Here is a 19,553-nt window from a genome sequence, read left to right as displayed (position 1 = left end):
TCCGCCATCCCTAGTTTTGCCAAGAGAACACGCTGATCATAGCAAACACTCTTTTCCAACAGCACGAGAGGCGACTCTACACATGGACATCACCAGATGGTCAATATCGAAATCAGATTGATTATGTACTTTGCAGCCAAAGATGGAGACGTTCCATACAGTCAGTAAAAACAAGACCTGGAGCTGACTGTGGCTCAGATCATGAGCTGCTTCTTGCAAAATTTCGGCTTAAATTGAAGAACGTAGGGAAAACCACTAAACCATTCAGGTATGACCGAAATCATATCCCTTATGAATATACATTGGAGGTGAGGAATAGATTTCAGGGATTAGACCTGATAGACAAAGTGCCTGAGGAACTATGGACGGAGGTCCGTAACATTGTTCAGGAGGCAGCAACTCAATCCATCCCAAAGAAAAAGAAATGCAAGAAAGCAACGTGGCTGTCTGATGAGGCTTTACAAGTAGCTGAGGAAGGAAGGGAAACAAAAAGCAAGGGAGAAAGGGGAAGATATATCCAACTGAATGCAGAATTCCAGAGAATAGCAAGGAGGGACAAGAAGGCCTTCTTAGATGAACAATGCAAAGAAATCGAGGAAAACAACAGAATGGGGAAGACTAGAGATCTTTTCAAGAAAATCAGAGATCTCAAGGGAATGTTTTGTGCAAAGACGGGCATGATAAAGGACAAAGAAGGCAGGGACCTAACAGAAGCAGATGAGATTAAGAAGAGGTGGCAAGAATACACAGAAGAACTATACAGGAAAGACCTTAATGTCCCTGACAGCCATGATAGTGTGGTCACTGAACTTGAGCCGAACATCCTCAAGAGTTAAATCAAGTGGGCCTTAGGAAGCCTTACTAACAACAAAGCTAGTGGAGAAGACAGTATTCCAGCTGAGTTATTTAAAATCGTAAAAGATGATGCTGTTAAAGTGCTGCACTCAATATGCCAACAAATTTGGAACACTCAACAGTGGCCACAAGACTGGAAAAGGTCAGTTTACATTCCAATTCCAAAGAAGGGCAATGCCAAAGAGTGTTCAAACTACTGTACAATTGCGCTCATTGCCAGCAAGGTTATGCTCAAAATCCTACAAGCTAGGCTTCAGCAGCATGTGAACCAAGAACTACCAGAAGTACAAGCTGGGTTTCAAAGAGGCAGAGGAACTAGAGATCAAATCGCCAGCATTCGCTGGATCATGGAGAAAGCAAGAGAATTCCAGAAAAAGTCTATTTCTGCTTCATTGACTATGCTAAAGCCTTTGATTGTGTGGATCACAACAAACTCTGGCAAATTCTTAAAGAGATGGGAGTACAAGACCACCTTACCTGTCTCCTGAGAAATCTGTATGAGGGACAACAAGCAACAGTAAGAACCAGACATGGAACAACCGATTGGTTCAAAATTGGGAAAGGAGTACGACAAGGCTGTATATTGTCGCCCTGCTTATTTAATTTATATGCAGAGTACATCATGAGAAACGCCGGGTTGGATGAATCAGAGGTCGGAATTAAGATACGCAGACGATACCACCCTAACGGCAGAAAGCGAAGAAGATCTAAAGAGCCTCTTGTTGATGGTGAAAGTGGAGAGTGCAAAAGCTGGTTTGAAACTCAACATTAAAAAAATGAAGATCATGGCATCTGGCCCCATCACTTGCTGGCATATAGAAGGGGAAGAAATGGAAGCAGTGACAGATTTTACTTTCTTGGGCTCCAAGATCACCGCAGACAGTGACAGTAGCCATGAAATTAAAAGATGCTTGCTCCTTGGGAGGAAAGCTATGGCAAACCTAGACAGCATAGTAAGAAGCAGAGACATCACCTTGCCGACAAAGGTCCGTCTAATCAAAGCTATGGTTTTCCCAGTAGCAACGTATGGCTGTGAGAGCTGGACTATAAGGAAGGCTGAGCGCCGAAGAATTGATGCCTTTGAACTATGGTGCTGGAGAAGACTCTTACGAGTCCCCTAGACTGCAAGGAGGTCAAATCAGTCCATCCTAAAGGAAATCAACCTTGACTGGTCATTGGAAGGACAGATACTGAAGCTGAAGCTCAAATATTTTGGCCACCAAATGTAAAGAGAAAACTCACTGGAAAAGACCCTGATGCTGGGAAAAATTGAAGGCAAAAGGAGCAGGGGATGGCAGAGGATGAGATGGCTAGGTAGCATCACCAATGCAATGAATATGAACTTGAGCACACTCCAGGACAGAGCGGAGGACAGGAAGGCCTGGTGTGCTATGGTCCATGGGGTCACGAAGAGTCGGACATGACTTAACGACTGAACAAATTAAAGGCGATCCTTAAGTTTGAAATGATGTTGGTTTGTTCCATTACTTATGAGCCACCATCGATGGGGGGGGGGGTGTATGCCACTGGCTGTCCTTCTGGAATGGGTAGTGCCCCACTTTTGTCCAACCCCTTGAATTACAGCTAAAAGTCCTGATTTTGCTCCCATCTGAGTGTGTTTCCTTTCAACTTCAGTGTGGCCATGTAGAGGCCAACTGCCAAAACAGTTATCCTTGTTCCAATATTTCTGGCCCTGACTGACTGTACATTGCAAGAGATATACTAGATAAGAGCCTTAAACCTGTTAATACTCCTGGCAAAGTTGCTTAGTACCTTCCCTTTGTTATGGAGATTAGCTGATGGCTCTCAATAGCTGGACTTTATAAAGATGAGGAAATAGCCAGGGACCTTTCTGAAAGGGGGCTCACACTTTCCCTCTTCACTTGGCTGGAGATGGTGTCAAGTTGTGTGTGTGTATAGAGACTGCAGTTTCGAGAAAGAGAAACCAAGGATGTTAGCTGATGTTAGCTTTCCCCTAGAAATCTAAGGTGGAAGCAGTGAGCTTTGGGACATCTGTTGGAGTGTTTAATGCCATATCTTCACCTATGCTCAACCTGTAAATCTGTACAGAAACATAAATATTACAAAACTCCAATAAGCCTCCAGTAACCACCTTCCAAAGGAAACTGAACCTAAGTAAGTCCTGCACCCCTGAAACTTCTCACCACATGGAGAACTGGGGTATGTATAAAAATATTCTAGAATTAGGCACATAGCCAAATTAAGCTGCAATAGGTTGAAATGAAAAATGGGAGATTTTTTTCCATTGGATAATGTTCAATTGTATGAAAAATTTTCGCAACTGAAAAATGTTTCCTGAGTTATGTCCCCCCAGCCCCTCGCAAATTGTAACATTTGAAGCTGCACTCGGTGGATCTTACAGGAGGACTTTGTGAAAGAGGCTGTGCATGTCCTCGGTGAATCCCGCCACAATGTATGAGCGAACTAGAATTACCCTTTGTCCTTCTACACTTATGGTGATCTCTGCGTGATGTAATGATCTCTGTTAACAGCCAGATCACTGGGATGATTACCCACAAATAAAGCAGGGGTGGCAAAGAACACTGGTGAATCTCAGATCCGTCCCTCTACATAAGGGGTGTTGAACCTCAGGCCCGTGGGCCAAATGCCTGGCATTCCTCAGATGGCCACACCTTCCACCCCTAGGCCCATCCCCTTTCCCCTGATGGCTTGGCAGTTGCCCAGCTTTTGTGTGCTTTTTCCCCATTCTCAAAAGCTGAAATGCCTCTTGTTGTTGTTGTTCAGTCGTTCAGTCGTGTCCGACTCTTCGTGACCCCAATTCCAGGTTCCTAAACAATATTGTTCTTTACAGCATCGGATTTTCTTTTCACCACATAAGAGCTTTAAAATATGCTGGTATTTTGGCTTGGCCCCCTTTGTCTTCGGTCCTGCTCCTTTTGTCTTCAGGCTCGCCCACCACTGGAATGCAGGTCCCCAAAGCCTCTCTGAAATGGAATTCAGGTTCGACACCCCTGCCCTGCACACACACAAATGTGACTTCTCTTTCAATTGCATTTTGCATTGCGCAGTCTATGTTTAGCAATGTTTAGCAAAACAGTAGGACCAACTGTCGAAGAAAGGAGCATCAGGCATTTAAAGGGTAATCCTATTGTCCAGCTAAAATAGCCACTACATAGGTGTTACTGCTGTAAATAGTTGTGAAACTCCAAGTTCTCCCAGCATCAACATGGGCAGCAGGAAAACACTAGTATTAGAAGATGTAGCAACAATGACAACCGTTTCCACTGAGTCTCTAGAAACTCTGGTGCCACCCACGAATCACAGCTTGCTGGAGACTGCCTCTTTGGCCTCTAGCAGCCTCCCGCAGCTTCAGTGGCTTTGGAGAAAATATTTAACCATCCTGTCGTGTGATGGTGGTGACATCCATGGGGCCACCCTCCCACTGCATGACACATCTGGAGCACTGTTGTTAGTGCTGTGCTGAAAATTTATCCTACTTTTTTTCCACCACCCTCATTCAATTTGATAGAAAAGAAAGTGCTTTCAAAAAGAAATTCAAAGGAGGAGAAAGAGAAATTCTCATGGGTTGGGTTTGGGGTTTTTGGGCTTGCCTTACTTACTGAGGTGGCTGAGGAATGTGTGTGATTGTCCGGTCTTTCACTGTACACTCATCCTTCTGGCAGCCTGTAGCCTCCTCGGCTTCCCGTACTTCAGTTAAAGCCATCATGAGGAAGACATCGTGAGTCAATTCCTCCCATGGGGCATTTTCCATGCAGAAAAAGCAGGTGGCCTGGGAGGCTGCAGAGCAATGAAAAGATGTGTAATAGAGAGAGAAAACACACGGCACTCTTGGCCACCTCGCAGTAATTAGGTAAGCTCAAAAATACTACCAAAAGAAATTCAAAATTCTGCCTCCAAAATGTGGAAGCCTCAACACACTGATGCTGTTGTCACTTCCAGGAGCAGTGTAACAAACCAAAAACCCTTAGGAAAAAAGGAAGAACCTGTGCTACAATCCCTGCCGATAGTGAGCCCTCTCTGTGAGGAACTGTTGGAGAATGTCTCCTCCCCTAGGGGAAATTTGGTGAAATCGTCTCCCCAATTTCTCTGCCCACAAATCGGCTGGAGAATCTTGAGAGGCCATTTGCACACAGCTCTAGCTGAAATGAACAACAAGCTGGCTATGAGGGAAGGAATGACTTCGGTCTCTTAACTTTGACTAGAACAGCAGCACAGCACACTGGAAAGTTCCAGTGTTTTATTTAATAAAATCAGTGGTGGAATGAGGTTCTGAGAGTAACATGGAGGACTAAGGATGCCACCTTTTTTTATTCTAGCACAGGGGTGCACAACTTCAACAGGCCTGGGGGCCAGTTCCCTCCTGAACCCAGTGGGGACCACACACACACACACTCACCCCACTTGCACTGAAATTGCCACCACTGTGCCGCCAAATTTCCTGCTGAAATTTGGTGGCACAGCAGCAGCAGAAAAGCCAAATTTCTCCTTTAAAATGAGGCATGCTGGGAGCTTGCACCTTGTATTAAGACAAAATCATGCTCCCCCGGGACTTTGAGGAGTGCAATTTTGCTTTAAAAGGAGATGTACTCTCTCCACACACTGTGTTTGAAAGGAAAATGTGGCTTTTTGGCTGCTGCTGCCCTGCCTAATATCAGCGGCAAATTCGGCAATGGTGACAGGTGTGTCAGGGGCTGCAAAAAAGGCCAAGGGAGGAACATGCAGCCTGTGTGTTGTCCACACTTGTTCTAGCAAGACTCCTGTATCTTTCCAGGTGGGTAAGTGGAGCAATTTCCACAGCGATAGGAAAACTTTGTCAGACAGCTGGTTTCACACTCGTTGCTGCTGCTGCTGCTGTGGGCCTCGTTCGTGATCTTCATAGCATGGGGAACATCCTCACATCTGCACATCTTGAATAGCTGTTGGGAGACAAGGGAAACATGTGGGGGAGGTGAGTCATGGTTAGCAGCTGCAAAAGAGTGTTCCTGGGAAAAGCCATTCATTAAGGGCTGGCAGGTGAACCCTTGAGAAAGAGTGCTGCCACCTGAGACAAGGTAGCTATAATGACTTTTGAAAAGATGAGTATTCATAATCTACATTTCCTACATTTGCCATTTGTCTGGGCTTTTTGTTACCTGTGTCAAAGTGTTCACTTTTTCTTTGAAGTGCCTTTTCACCACAGTCCCTGAAACATGAGAGCAGAACAATGTCGCTCCATGCTGTGCACTTGGGTAACACCTATCCCCTTATGTGGAGATATGATAGCACTCTTCAAGTACTTGAAAGGTTGTCACAGAGAAGAAGGCCAGGATCTCTTCTTGATCATCCCAGAGTGCAGGACACGGAATAATGGGCTCAAGTTACAGGAAGCCAGATTCCGGCTGAACATCAGGAAAAACTTCCTGACTGTAAGAGCAATACGACAATGGAACCAATTACCTGGGGAGGTGGTGGGCTCTCCCACACTGGAGGCCTTCAAGACGAGGCTGGACAGCCATTTGTCAGGGATGCTCTGACTTGGATTCCTGCATTGAGCAGGGGGTTGGACTTGATGGCCTTGTACGCCCCTTCCAACCCTACTATTCTACGATTCTATGATTCTATGTGCATACTGCAGCTCCCATCATCCCTCACCATTTGCTAAGCTGGCTAGAGCTGATGGGAGCTGCAGTCCAGCAACATCTGGAGAACCACCAGTTGAACATTTTTGCAAACCGCCCAGAGAGCTTAGGGGTATGGGGTGGTATAGAAATGTAATAAATAATAAATTTGTTGTTTATTTGTCAGTCGCTTCTGACTCTTTGTGACTTCATGGGCCAGCCCACGCCAGAGCTTCCTGTCGGCCATCTCCACCCCCAGCTCGCCCAAGGTCGAGTCCGTCACCCCCAGAATATCATCCATCCATCTTGCCCTTGGTTGGCCCCTCTTCCTTTTGCCTTCCACTTTCCCTAGCATCAGCATCTTCTCCAGGGTATCCTGTCTTCTCCTTATGTGGCCAAAGTACTTCAGTCTTGCCTTTAATATCATTCCCTCAAGTGAGCAGTCTGGCTTTATTTCCTGGAGTATGGACTGGTTTGATCTTTTTGCAGTCCAAGGCACTCTCAGAATTTTTCTCCAACACCACAGTTCAAAAGCATCTAACTTCCTTCGCTCAGCCTTCCTTATGATCCAGCTCTCGCATCCATAGGTTACTACAGGGAATACCATTGCTTTAACTATGCGGACCTTGGTTGTCAGTGTGATGTCTCTGCTCTTAACTATTTTATCAAGATTTGTCATTGCTCTCCTCCCAAGAAGTAAATGTCTTCTGATTTTCTGACTGCAGTCAGCGTCTGCAGTAATCTTTGCACCTAGAAATACAAAGTCTGTCACTGCCTCCACGTTTTCTCCCTCTATTTGCCAGTTATCAATCAAGCTGGTTGCCATAATCTTGGTTTTTTTGAGGTTTAACTGCATCCCAGCTTTTGCATTTTCTTCTTTCTTTTGCAGCTTTCCTCAGCTCCTCCTCACTTTCAGCCATCAAAGTGATATCATCTACATATCTGAGATTGTTAATGTTTCTTCCAGCGATTTTAACTCCAGCCTTGGATTCATCAAGCCCAGCACGTCGCATGATGTGTTCTGCATACAGGTTGAATAGGTAGGGTGAGAGTATACAACCCTGCCGTACTCCTTTCCCAATCTTAAACCAGTCTGTTGTTCCGTGGTCTGTTCTTACTGTTGCTACTTGGTCATTATACAGATTCCTCAGGAGGCAGACAAGATGATTTGGTATCCCCATACCACCAAGAACTTGCCACAATTTGTGATGATTCACACAGTCAAAGGCTTTAGAATAGTCAATAAAACAAAAATAGAGGTTTTTCTGAAACTCCCTGGCTTTCTCCATTATCCAGTGGATATTGGCAATTTGGTCTCTAGCTCCTCTGCGTTTTCTAAACCTGGCTTGTACATCTGGCAATTCTCATTCCATGAATTGCTGGAGTCTACCTTGCAAGATCTTGAGCATTACCTTACTGGCATGTGAAATAAGTGCCACTGTTCGATAGTTTGGACATTCTTTAGTGTTTCCCTTTTTTGGTATGGGGATATAAGTTGATTTTTTTCCAATCTGATGGCCATTCTTGTGTTTTCCAAATTTGCTGGCATATGGCATGCATCACCTTGACAGCATCAACTTGCAAGATTTTAAATAGTTCAGCTGGGATACCGTCGTCTCCTGCTGCCTTGTTATTGGGAATGCTTCTTAAGGCCCATTCAACCTCACTTGTCAGGATGTCTGGGTCTAACTCACTGACCACACCATCAAATCTATCCCCGATATTATTATCCTTCCTATACAGATCTTCCGTATATTCTTGCCACCTTTTCTTGATCTCTTCTGCTTCTGTTAGGTCTTTGCCATCTTTATTTTTGATCATACCCATTTTTACCTGGAATTTACCACTGATATATCTAATTTTCTGGAAGAGGTCTCTTGTCCTTTCTATTCTATTATCTTCTTCCGCTTCCTCGCATTGCTTGTTTAAAAATAATTCCTTATCTCTTCTGGCTAACCTCTGGAATTTTGCATTTAATTGCGCATATCTCCCCCTATCGCTGTTGCCTTTTGCTTTCCTTCTTTCTTGGGCTACTTCTTGGCCATCTTGCCATCTTGGTTTTCTTTTTGTTTGGGACGTTTTTTGTTGCCGCCTCCTGAACAATGCTGCGAACTTCTGTCCATAGTTCTTCTGGGACCCTGTCTACTAAATCTAGTCCCTTAAATCTATTCTTCACCTCCACTGCATATTCATTAGGAATATTAGTGAGCTCATATCTAACTGTGTCTTCCCTATTCTCTTTAGCCTGATTCTAAATTGTGCAATAAGAAGTTCATGATCATAATAAATACATTGATGGTGTTGTTGTGATTTTCTGCAGAGTAAGCCAGAATTCTGTCCTCTGTTGTAACTCTGGAGCTTGGGAAGGGAAGAACTGGGACAGTTGTCTGGGTCTCACTGTTCATTTCAATGGAAGTATTTTATTTTACATCACCGCTTCTGCAGGTTTAATGTTACACTGGCAGCCAAGGTGTATTTATTTATTTGTTATATTTATACCCCACCTTTCCTCCAAGGAGCCCAAGGTGACATACATGATTCTCCTCCTCTCCTTTTTATCCTTGCAACAACCCTGTGAGGTAGGTTAGTCTGAGAGTCAGTGACAGGCCCAAAGTCACCCAGGGAGCTTGATGGCCGAGTGGGGACTAGAACCGGGGACTCTTCAGTCCCAGTCCAGCACTTTAACCACTACACCACAGTGGGTCTCAATTCATGTGACGAACCTCTGAGCAAACATATCATTCCCTCTCCTGTCCCATCCCAAACTCTGCTCATTTTTGCCTCTTGAGCCAGCAGTGTGAAGGCTGGCATGATGTAACACAAGTGCAATAGTATAACTACAGCAGCGTGCCTCCACTAGGCCAGCATATCTTTTTGCATTCTGCTGGCACAAGAAGATTTCATAGCAATCCTGGCCTTGCCTGGTGGCTGTAACCCAGGGATAGGTTTACACTGGTAGAAAGTTATTACAGAGTGTGTGTGTTTTTTTAAAGGTCAACTCGCTGTCCTCTTTTCCCATTCTATGGCAATACTATTGATATACTAGATCAATGAACTTTAATAGAACTGCTGCTAACATCTGCTATGTTTCTTTATGTACTAGCATGACCCAAATAATTATTTGCCATTTTATGGCAATGCTGTTACCATGGTTTCCATTGAATTCAGTACAGGCCTAATGCTTTATAAACAATGTGTATACCTTTCTGGGGCAGAAAGAATGTGCTAAAAGGTCATTTGATACTTGGTGGGAAAATAGGAACCAGAGGTTCTTACTACATCCTCTTAAGTGTTCTGGGCATGGAATTGTTCAGTGATAAAAGAGACTAGATGAAATGAAAGTCAAAATCACCAAAAGAAGGCTGCCTTCCCAGAACGATGGTGATTATTAAAGCAACTTCATACCATCTATTCCAAACAGCTGAGCTGGCATCACATGTTTTAATAAAGACCCACAAGGAGGAGGGGGAAGCATGCAATTAATTTGTCATTTCTCTATTATACAATGCATGAAAAGGCTGAAGAGGAGAAATACAAAATCAAGTGCAGATCCTTTCAGTACTGAAGAGACTGGTGGGGGTAGCTACACTGGGGGGGGGGTCTGAATGAATCTTCCTTCCATCACATGTGTGTGCATGTGTGGCACACATGCACCTAGAATCCCGTCCCATTCTGCCAAGTTGTTCATTGCTTGTCTGAATAAAAGGAAAACAACAATAAAACCCCCCATCTATAATATATGTCAGCCTTCCTCAACCTGGTTCCAATGGCCATGCTGGCTGTGGGTGATGAGACTTGTAGTTCCACACATCTGAAAAACATCAGGGTGGAGAAGGCTGCTGTATGCTGAAACCTTTCTCTCTCTCTCTCTCTCTCTCTCTCTCTCCCTCTCCCTCTTTCTCTCTCTTCCCCCACCCCAATAGTGCCAGTGTAAGAAAGAAAAGATTATCACCACCCCGGTTTAGGATTTATTTATTATATTTTTATCCTGCTTTTCTGGCAAAAAAAAGTCTCCCGAAGTGGCACACAGCAGTCAAAAAAATCCAATAGAGCACTGATGGCAGGCTTTGTAGACAACTGAAAATAAGACACAAGCCCCTCAGACTGCCCCCAGACTGGCAAATTAACAAGGCAGAGGAAGAAGATTGGTTTGGGAATGTCAGAATGAAGAGGTAAGTCTAGTGTTGGGCCAAAGTGTTCAGCCTTCTTGATATTTGTTCATTGTGGGAGTGAGAAGGCAAATGCCCCTTAAAGATTGAATTAATCGGGCGGGGGGGGGTGAAATTCAGATTGTAGTTACACCACTTCAGCAAATATGCACAAATCTCCCCAAAAGTTGTTTCTTTGTTTTTAAGTTAAATTTGCACAAACCTCCCCAAAGATGAAAAATAAATAACATTAAATTTGCTCAAATTTCCCCAAAGGTGTGTGTGGGGGGGGGGATAACATTAAATTTGTGCAAATCTCTGAAAGTGGGAAAAAATAACATTGAATTTATGCAAATCTCCCCAAAGGTGAAAGGAAATATGGTGTCGCTGTCTAGGAAGGTGACAAAGTAAAGGTGTAAATTGACTAGTGCCATTTCAAGACATAATAGAGGGGATATTGTTAGCAAGATTGTGAGGAGTGACTCGGTTTTCTGCCGTTCTTGCCAGGCAGCTCTGTAGCCCTTTCTGACAATCCACACACAAGCCATTGTGCCCTATTTGCACATCACAACAAGCCACTCTGAAAACAAGCCACCCTAAACAACCCAACAACAAGCCATAAGTTTTCAGGGTGGCTTGTGCTTTGTTAACAAACCACACGGAGGAAATGGCACCGGGTTTGGACGTCACGACAAGCCACCCTGAAACAAACAAAGCTGACAACCCACTGTGGGTTGTCGTGTTGCGCGAACCAGGTCAATATCAAGTCCAGTCAGGAAAAGGCAAAGACAACTGAAATAGAAATCAGGACCCTGGAAAGCTCTCAGTGGGCCCTGCTGGCTGAGCTATGGAACAATGTTGTCTCATCCCGGAGCTGAAGCTACCTAAGACCTTATAACAGCAGGCATGGCCTGTTCTGCACTAGGCTCCACCTCCCTCTAGGAACCGGCTCTTGAAGGGCCCTAGCCTGATTCTGAATCCATTGGCTTCTGTGAGGTCTACGAGATGGAAGGAGGTGGTGGGGACTCAATGTCTAAGGATGGTGGTATGGACATCCTCCAGCCAGGAGGACATGGAAGAAGGTATTGAAGGTTCTCCCCAAGGGAACCTCCTCCTTACCTGAGTCTTCCTCAGAGCATCATGGGACCACAAGATCAGGGACCAGGACAGTAAAAAAAAAAAAAGCCATCCCAAAAAGTTATAAGAATTTTGGCAGCCCACAGGTTTCTTTGCCCCCACTTTTGCCCTCTCCTACTGGAAAATATGCTGGAAAAGTTCCTTTTGGAAACTTTTACACAAAATTTCCTCAAGTCCTCTCCATTCAAAGCCAACAGAATGACATCCAGTCTGCATGTAATAGATGTGGGGAGGGAACAGCTTTACTTCTGGGGGATAACCATAGTGCTGTTGATCCATTTAAAATCAGGATAAGTTTGTCCCCCAGCACTGGAGAAGGGGGAGCACACAAACAGCAAAGAACTAAATCCATTTTATTTAAAAAGCAAAATTATGGAGGCACTGCTGTGGGATGAGAATGGAGCAGCCTGGGTATTGCTTACCCAAACATGCCTTTGCTTTATTCTCTTCCCCATTCTTATTCATATATAAAGAAGCCTAAAATTGGCTGTTACCTGTCTATAACAGCTTCTCCACCCCTTCAGTAATGCACCTATGTGCACCCAAGCCAGGGATGCCAGGTGACAAACTGGGCACCAAGCATGTACTGGATCTGGAGCTGTAGTATTCCCAGTTCTTTCCATGCCACATGGAACTTGATGCGAAGGGAGCATTGTAGTTGTATGGCTTGGCTTGCTATGTGAGCAATCTGGAGTGATTTGGTTTGAATATACTAAACTGTAGTGTCCTACTCGGCTTGTGGCACACTGTGGTTTGGTTATGCAGCTGGTTCAAGGGGGGCTTGTGACTGGATCACCTTGCCTAAAGAGGGGGCTGAACCACATGATCTCTGCTTCTGTCAAACTCTAGTTCAATGGATGGCAGCATTTGCTGGCTGCCCATCATGCAATGGGCCCGTGCTGCAACCTGGCACCAAAGCATAATGGCAGCCATTCACAAACTCTTTCCATGAGTTAATTCCCAAGATGCATCTCAATAGGTTTCCTCATGCATGTACTTGAAGAGAATTATTTAAAAATATGGAAGGCAGAGAGGGAAATTCCCCACAGAGATTATCCTTTGTTTGTCTCTAACTGGCCCAAGCACGCTCCGTTTTAAAGGGGGTAACATGTAGCTACTGGTCCTGGAATGTCTTGCTGACAAAAAGCAAGGAGCTTTAACTTTCTGATCTCTGTGTTAAGTGTGTGTGTGTGTGTGTGTGTGTGTGTGTGTATACACACACCCTACCATCATAGAGAAGGTTATGATATGCATTCTTTCAAAGATTAAGGAGGAACTCCAAAATATCCTTAATTTTTAGGCCTACTTCAGCCTGAGAGAAGGACCTGGCTTGTCTCCAGCTAATTCCCACCTAACACCAAGATTGTCTAATTCAGAGATGCCAAAAGTTCCCAGGCTTAAGAGTGGCATACTGCACTTTTGATATAGTCGGGCTTCACCCAATATGCCTGCAGTTGAGATATTCCCGCCTTCCACAATAATGCTACTGTCTGCGTCGCCATTTTTTTCCCCCAGCGGTGCGCCTCCAGTGCCTGTCACAATTGCATGGCAGACAAAAATCCAACAAGTGCTTCTTGTCTTCTCATGAATGTTTGCCTCTTGCAGGCACAGGAGCAGTGTCAGGAGGGGGGAAAGGTGATGACCCTGGTGTTAGTGCTGTTAGTGCAATTCTTATCCACCCACAAAAAACGTGTTATGCTGTTCTTATGCAGCTGTTAAAAGACTTCGGGGTCCTGCCAGAAAATAATGTAGGAACCCTACCTATTATCTTTTTAAGTCCTGCTGTCCCTGTGCTGCTGCTCCTATAAGTCATCCTTCCTCAACTTGGGTGCCCTCCAGATGTGTTGGACTATAACTCCTATCAACCGCAGCCAGCACACCCATTGTGGGGGTTGTAGTCCAACACATCTGGAGGGCACCCGGTTGGGAAAGCTGCTATATGCCCCACCATATTGCTACTTCTTCTTCCTCTCTCCCTTCCCTCCAGCAACACCGTCCCCCATCTCTCTCTCTCTCTCTCTCTCTCTCTCTCTCTCTCTCTCACACACACACACACACACACACACACACGTTTCCCTTTCTCCCCCGCCCACACTGCCACAAGTCCCCCCCCCGATCACTGTTTCTACTGTCTTTGCTGTCCCGCCTCCAATTCTCCAAAACCCTCCGCAACTGCACACTGGAGGCTGTTCCTTTTAATTCTGTTCTGTTCACTTTGGGGTTGGGGTGGGGGGAGGATTTTCTCCTCCCATTGCTGAAATGGAGACGCACTGATTTAAGCCTTCGAAGAACAACGCAGTAACCCCCCAAACTGTCCTCGTGTCGCTGAAACTGTGAAAAACAAGCAGGAAGTCAGGTAACAAGATTTTCTTATACGAATATAGAAGATCATGCTAATGTTCTTCTAGTCATCCTAGATATCCTTTACAGTGTAGTCCTATGTTTATTCAGAAGTAAGCCCTGCTGCGTTCAGTGCGCTAAGTCTCAGTTAACTATGCGTAGGATTGCTTGCAAGTGCAACCATAAGCACCTAGAGACCTGAGCCACCCCAACCAGCAAAAACAAATGGAAAGCACTTTAAAGCACTTCCCCAAACTAGTTGCAAGTCTCCAAAGGAAGAGCATTTCTTAAATGTGTAGCACCTCTACAACAACATGAGCCCTTGTGAATTGCTTTCAGCATAATTGTGTTTGTTTGTTTGTTTGTTTGGGAAAGTGGTGTACAAATAGTGACTATATGAACTCAGCACATAAGTGATATAATCAAAAGGGCCTTTTCAGCTGATCCGCAGGAACATGATGGGACATGTTGGCTTTCTGAAGCCAATAGGCCAAAGCCATTTAAGATTTTTAACAGTTAGTTGTGCCGGGGAGGAGGCTATTAGAAATCTTTCCCGTGCAGGCCTTCAAGTGCTAGGCCAGCAAAGGGCCTGGAAAATTATTATGAGAAAGAGGCATTGCTGGGAAAGAGGCATCTCTGTGTCTTGTCCACAACAGGATCAGTGCAGCTCAAGAAATGATGGTAAGAGTGGCTCTAGCCATGAGTATTAACTGAGATGTCCTCAAAGTTCAATAGGATGCAGAGGGCTTTTTTGTTACCATGCTTGTTGGATAAGGTTTGGGGTCTCTAAGGAAGGGGAAAGGCGAGGCTTGTGAAATGAAGGTGATTTTGTTGGCTTTCACCATCATCAATCAATGCCACAGGTGGAGGAGGCTGCACTGCTTCTCCCTTCTAGCCCGCTCAGAAAGGTACATAGAAAACTGAGCTTGGAGAGAAGTTGCAGATGAGCTCAAGCTTCTTCTAGAAATGGTTGATGCCTCCTAAAGTAAGTCCAGATCACATCTGAGAACCAGGGGATTGATGGGGCCCTCTAAAGTCTGGTTGCCTCCTATGTATGGTGGCCATTTACTCAGTGTCAAAAAAAAGTATCACCAAAACGTATTGCTCAAAGAGATGACAGAAGAGGACACTAATCTGCATAATATTTGTATATGTACATATGTATAGGTGCCCATTTAGAAATGATAACTTTAATTTAAATAGAAATACAATACACCTCCTCACTATGGTGGAGAAGGCTGTGACCAGGTCACCTACATGCCTGCTCAGTCTGCTATCCAAGTGCTAACGGTTGATGGGCAACTTCAAGGCCTCTGCTGTCCCTTCTTATGGTCGTTTGACTTTAAACCAGACTTGGACTGGACACCTCTTCAAATAGAGGACTCTCCTCTGCCAGTTCTCCAGAATAGAGCTCTGTCCTCTGTAAAGTAGGACACCTGGCCACCCTATAGCAGAAGAGCTTCCAGATGTGAGCCCAAATACAGGAAGCAAAAGTGGCCGATGATCAGGAGTAGAATGGTTTCCAAGCTCTGTGCATTCATGGCCCTTTCCCACAATTCAGTCTTGTCGCCCAACACACAATGTTAGCTGAAGTTATTTCTGCGAACCTCCCACACCTCTCAGGTATAATGCAAGCAGGGAGGCAAAAGGGCAGGGAAGGCAAAACATGGATGTGTGTGTGCATGGACTCGCATGCTCAAAGACAAACAAAATACTTTGGAAGAAGTACAAGGTCTAAGGAGTGACAAGAACTGGGTCACCGACTCTGCGCCAGGAAAAACATGCACAAGTGGAAATTAGAGTAGCAGAAGTATTTTCATATTACCACATCCAAAGATTCAACGTGCCCAGGCAGCAGGATGTTCTGTCTTCTGGGAAGTTATTGTGGGAAAGGAAGAAGGCATCTCAGAGCCATTTCCACACACTCTGATCAGCACCATTTCACATATGAGACGTGTGTCCACACACATAACCAGAGACATCCTCCACACCTAAGAAGAAGGTTTATCAGTAAACACATTAGGAGGATGCAAAATTAAATGTGTTGCTGATATTTTAGAAACACAGCGACTGTGTGTGGCGGGGGGGGCAGTTATCCAACAGAAGCTTTTAAAAATTCTGTCTGGTGTGAAATACTTAAACTTGTTTTATAAGCATATGTAGACACACTGGAATGTAGGAAAATACTTTGTTGTTCCATGGCAATCCAGAGGTTCCCACTGATTACAGACCTAAGGAGAGGCTCTATAGGTAAGGCAGACTGGATTTTCAGCATCTTACCATTATAAAACCTGGATATTCAATTTCTTATAACATCAATATAATTCGTTCTATCAGTGTGAAGTCTGGTATGTAGAATCTCACTGGCGAGCTGTACAAGATGTCCGCATAGCAGGTAAAAATGGATAAGCAATGGTTGTTTACAACAATTTAAAAACTCTGGCTGTTTTTAAACAGAGAAACAAGGGTCTTCTGTTCTGGACCAACTTTTTTTCCAGTAAACCATACCATACACTTGCCTCAGGGAATGAGCCTTTCATTGACATGGTGAAAATTTATTGTGCAGATTTAAAGGCAGGTTATTGGGAAGTTCCCACTTAGTGAAGAGAGGCATATGGGCAAATTATGCAGGGAAAGTCACTTGTAAATAGTGAAGGCAGAACAAGGGAAGAGGTGGCAACTGCAAGCATGTCCTGTTTAAATGGCTACAGTGAGACTTCAGTAAGTGGCCTAACACATAAGTGTGAGTGTGCATGTGTGCATCTCTGTGTGTTTCTCATGGGGGTATCAGCCCCAGCCAGAATGGCCAATGGTCAAGGATTATGGGAGTTGTAGTCCAAAACATCTGGGGGACCCCAGGGGAGGCATATTGGTACTTGAGTTCAAGCTGATTGGGTGGGATTTATCAAACATAGACAATGGGCTGATAATCTTAGATTAGTCACTGATTTGATAGCTTTAAACAGTGATAGAATGGACCAGGCTGCCATAGTTTTTTTGGACGCTGAAAAGGCCTTTGATAACATTATTGGTGATTTACTTTCACGACTCTGACTAAATTTGGCTTTCCTTCAGAATTTTCGGAGTGGGCTAGAACTTTATATTCATTTCCAAGAGCAGGAGTTATGGCTAATTGGCTTTTTTTGCCTTTTTTTGGCTTTTTTTCCCACTTGAGAGAGAAACTAGACAAGGATGTCCACTGTCTCCTTTGATATTTGACATACGTTTGGAACCTCTGGCTTGTGCCATTAGACAGAATAGTAGTGTTCATGGCTTTGTGCATGATTGCTTAGAATTTAAAATCATTCTTTACACTGATGATCTTTTATTGTTTATTTCTGAACTCCAGTCATATGTGCTGGCTTTGATGCAGCAGATTAATACGTTTGCTAATTTGTCTGGTTATTTGATTAACTGGTCAAAAGCTAAACTGATATTGCTTGGAGATACTATATCTCATAGTGTATAAGCAGACTGGCAATTTTGATGGTGTCTGGATGTTATTATCTAACTTGGAATACTTATTCCCAGAGAGATATCTCAAATGATTAAGCTTAATTTGAATAAACTGATTAATGAGATTTCTTGGGATTTAAATAGATGGGCATCTTTAAAGCTGAGTTTGTGGAGTAAGGTAAATATACTCAAGATGAATACTATACCTTGGATTTTTTATGTTATATGTGGGAGTGCTTTATCTATACCTGGCAAATATTTTCAGAAAATCAATGTTTTGATTCATTAAAAAAAAAATGGGGGGAGGATTCCTCTCTGCTATGATTATCTTTGAAAAGGATGCAATTTACAATTCAAGAGGGTAGGTTTGGTTTTGCAACTCTTGCTCTATATCATTGGGCGGCTTATCTGTTGACTTGTATTGAATTTTGGTTTTCCTATTAACATCCGATCTTCTACCTTGGTCACTTTGGGAATCTTCTTGTCTGGTTCCTCTCTCTAAATGGATGGCATTAGGTTCTAGGCATACAAGAATGAATATGGTTTCTCCCACAGTTTCTCCTGTTAGAGATGTGTGGCATATAATGGCACATCAACTACACTTTGATTCATTTTCTCATACTAAATCAACTTTATGGGACAATCCAGATCTAAAAAATGCTGGGAAAATGTTTTTGTGGTGGACGTGGATGAATAAGGCGATTTTTACTTTGGATCAATTAATGGGTGCCAATGATGAGTTTTCTATTCCGCATGCCAAATACAACTTGCCAGCTAGGGCTGAATGGCAATACTTGCAATTGCAGCATTTGTTAGTATCTAGGTTTGATCCTGCTGCTTTTACAACACCAGAGTCTCCATCATTATTGGAAATGCTTGCTGAGGCTGGTCAGGCAAAGCGACCCATGATCCAAGTCCATAAATACTTGTTATTAGTGAATAAATACAATATAAGGGTTCTAAGCAAGATGGATTAGGGAACTGGATTGTCCCATTTTGCCTAATCAATGGATCACTGCTTTGGCATCTATACCTGACGCATCTACGGATCTTAGGCTGTGTCTTATTTAGCAAAACCTTTTGTTTCATGTCTACTGGATGCCACAATGTCTCTTTAACAAGGATTTTTCTAATTCAGCTAATTGCTGGTGGTGCAATGCAGGTAATACTTCTTTTAAACATATGTTTTGGCAATGTCCAGTAGTTGCTTCTTTTTGGAAGGAGGTTATTATACAGATACATTTTGTACTGGAACAGTCTTTAATATTTGCTGATGTACGTGCTCTTTTAAATGATCTACCTGTTTCTTGGAAATTAACAAATGGTCAGTGTAAATGGATTCTCTGCACCGTTTTGACAGCTAAAATACTGATATTACAACACTGGAAGGATAAACACTCACCTCCTATAATGCAATGGACTGAGGACCTTACAACACTTTCAGTATTTTAATGGGTGGTGTATAGATGCCACCTTCGAATAGATACTTATTCGGATATTTGGTCTGCTTTTCTGAAGTTTATGTGTAATTGCTAGAAAGTTGTATTTTCATATATATGCATTTCATAAATATTCATTGATATGAATATATACCGATCTATACCTAGATAGATAGGTAGGTAGATAGATAGATAGATAGATAGATAGATAGATAGATATTCCTTTTCTTTTCACTTGTCTTTTCTTGAAATTTTACAATAAAAAATAAATGGGAAAAATATTGTTGCTTGAGTTACTCCACCCACAGCACCAAAATGGAGAATAGAATTTGACATAATTCTGCAAGCAGTCACAGCACACCACCAGCAATATATAAACTCCCAGCAGGGAGACCATAATTCAGATGACACAGCATGTGACATGGGGCTATATCACTGTGGCTTCATGTTGTGCACCCTTAGAGCTAACAAGAGGGTAGGGATGGATAAATCTGTCAATTTTGGTTTCTCACAGGTTTTCATTTTTCCAGTTTTAAGATCATTTCACCCCAAACTTTAGAGCTCTTTTAAAAAGACAC

This window comes from Heloderma suspectum, chromosome 7 (assembly GCF_057233095.1).
Source record: "Heloderma suspectum isolate Gila_16-S chromosome 7, 16-S_ref, whole genome shotgun sequence".
Lineage (NCBI taxonomy): Eukaryota > Metazoa > Chordata > Lepidosauria > Squamata > Helodermatidae > Heloderma > Heloderma suspectum.
The sequence above is the reverse complement of the archived record's forward strand: the minus strand, read 5'-3'. Positions refer to the sequence as shown.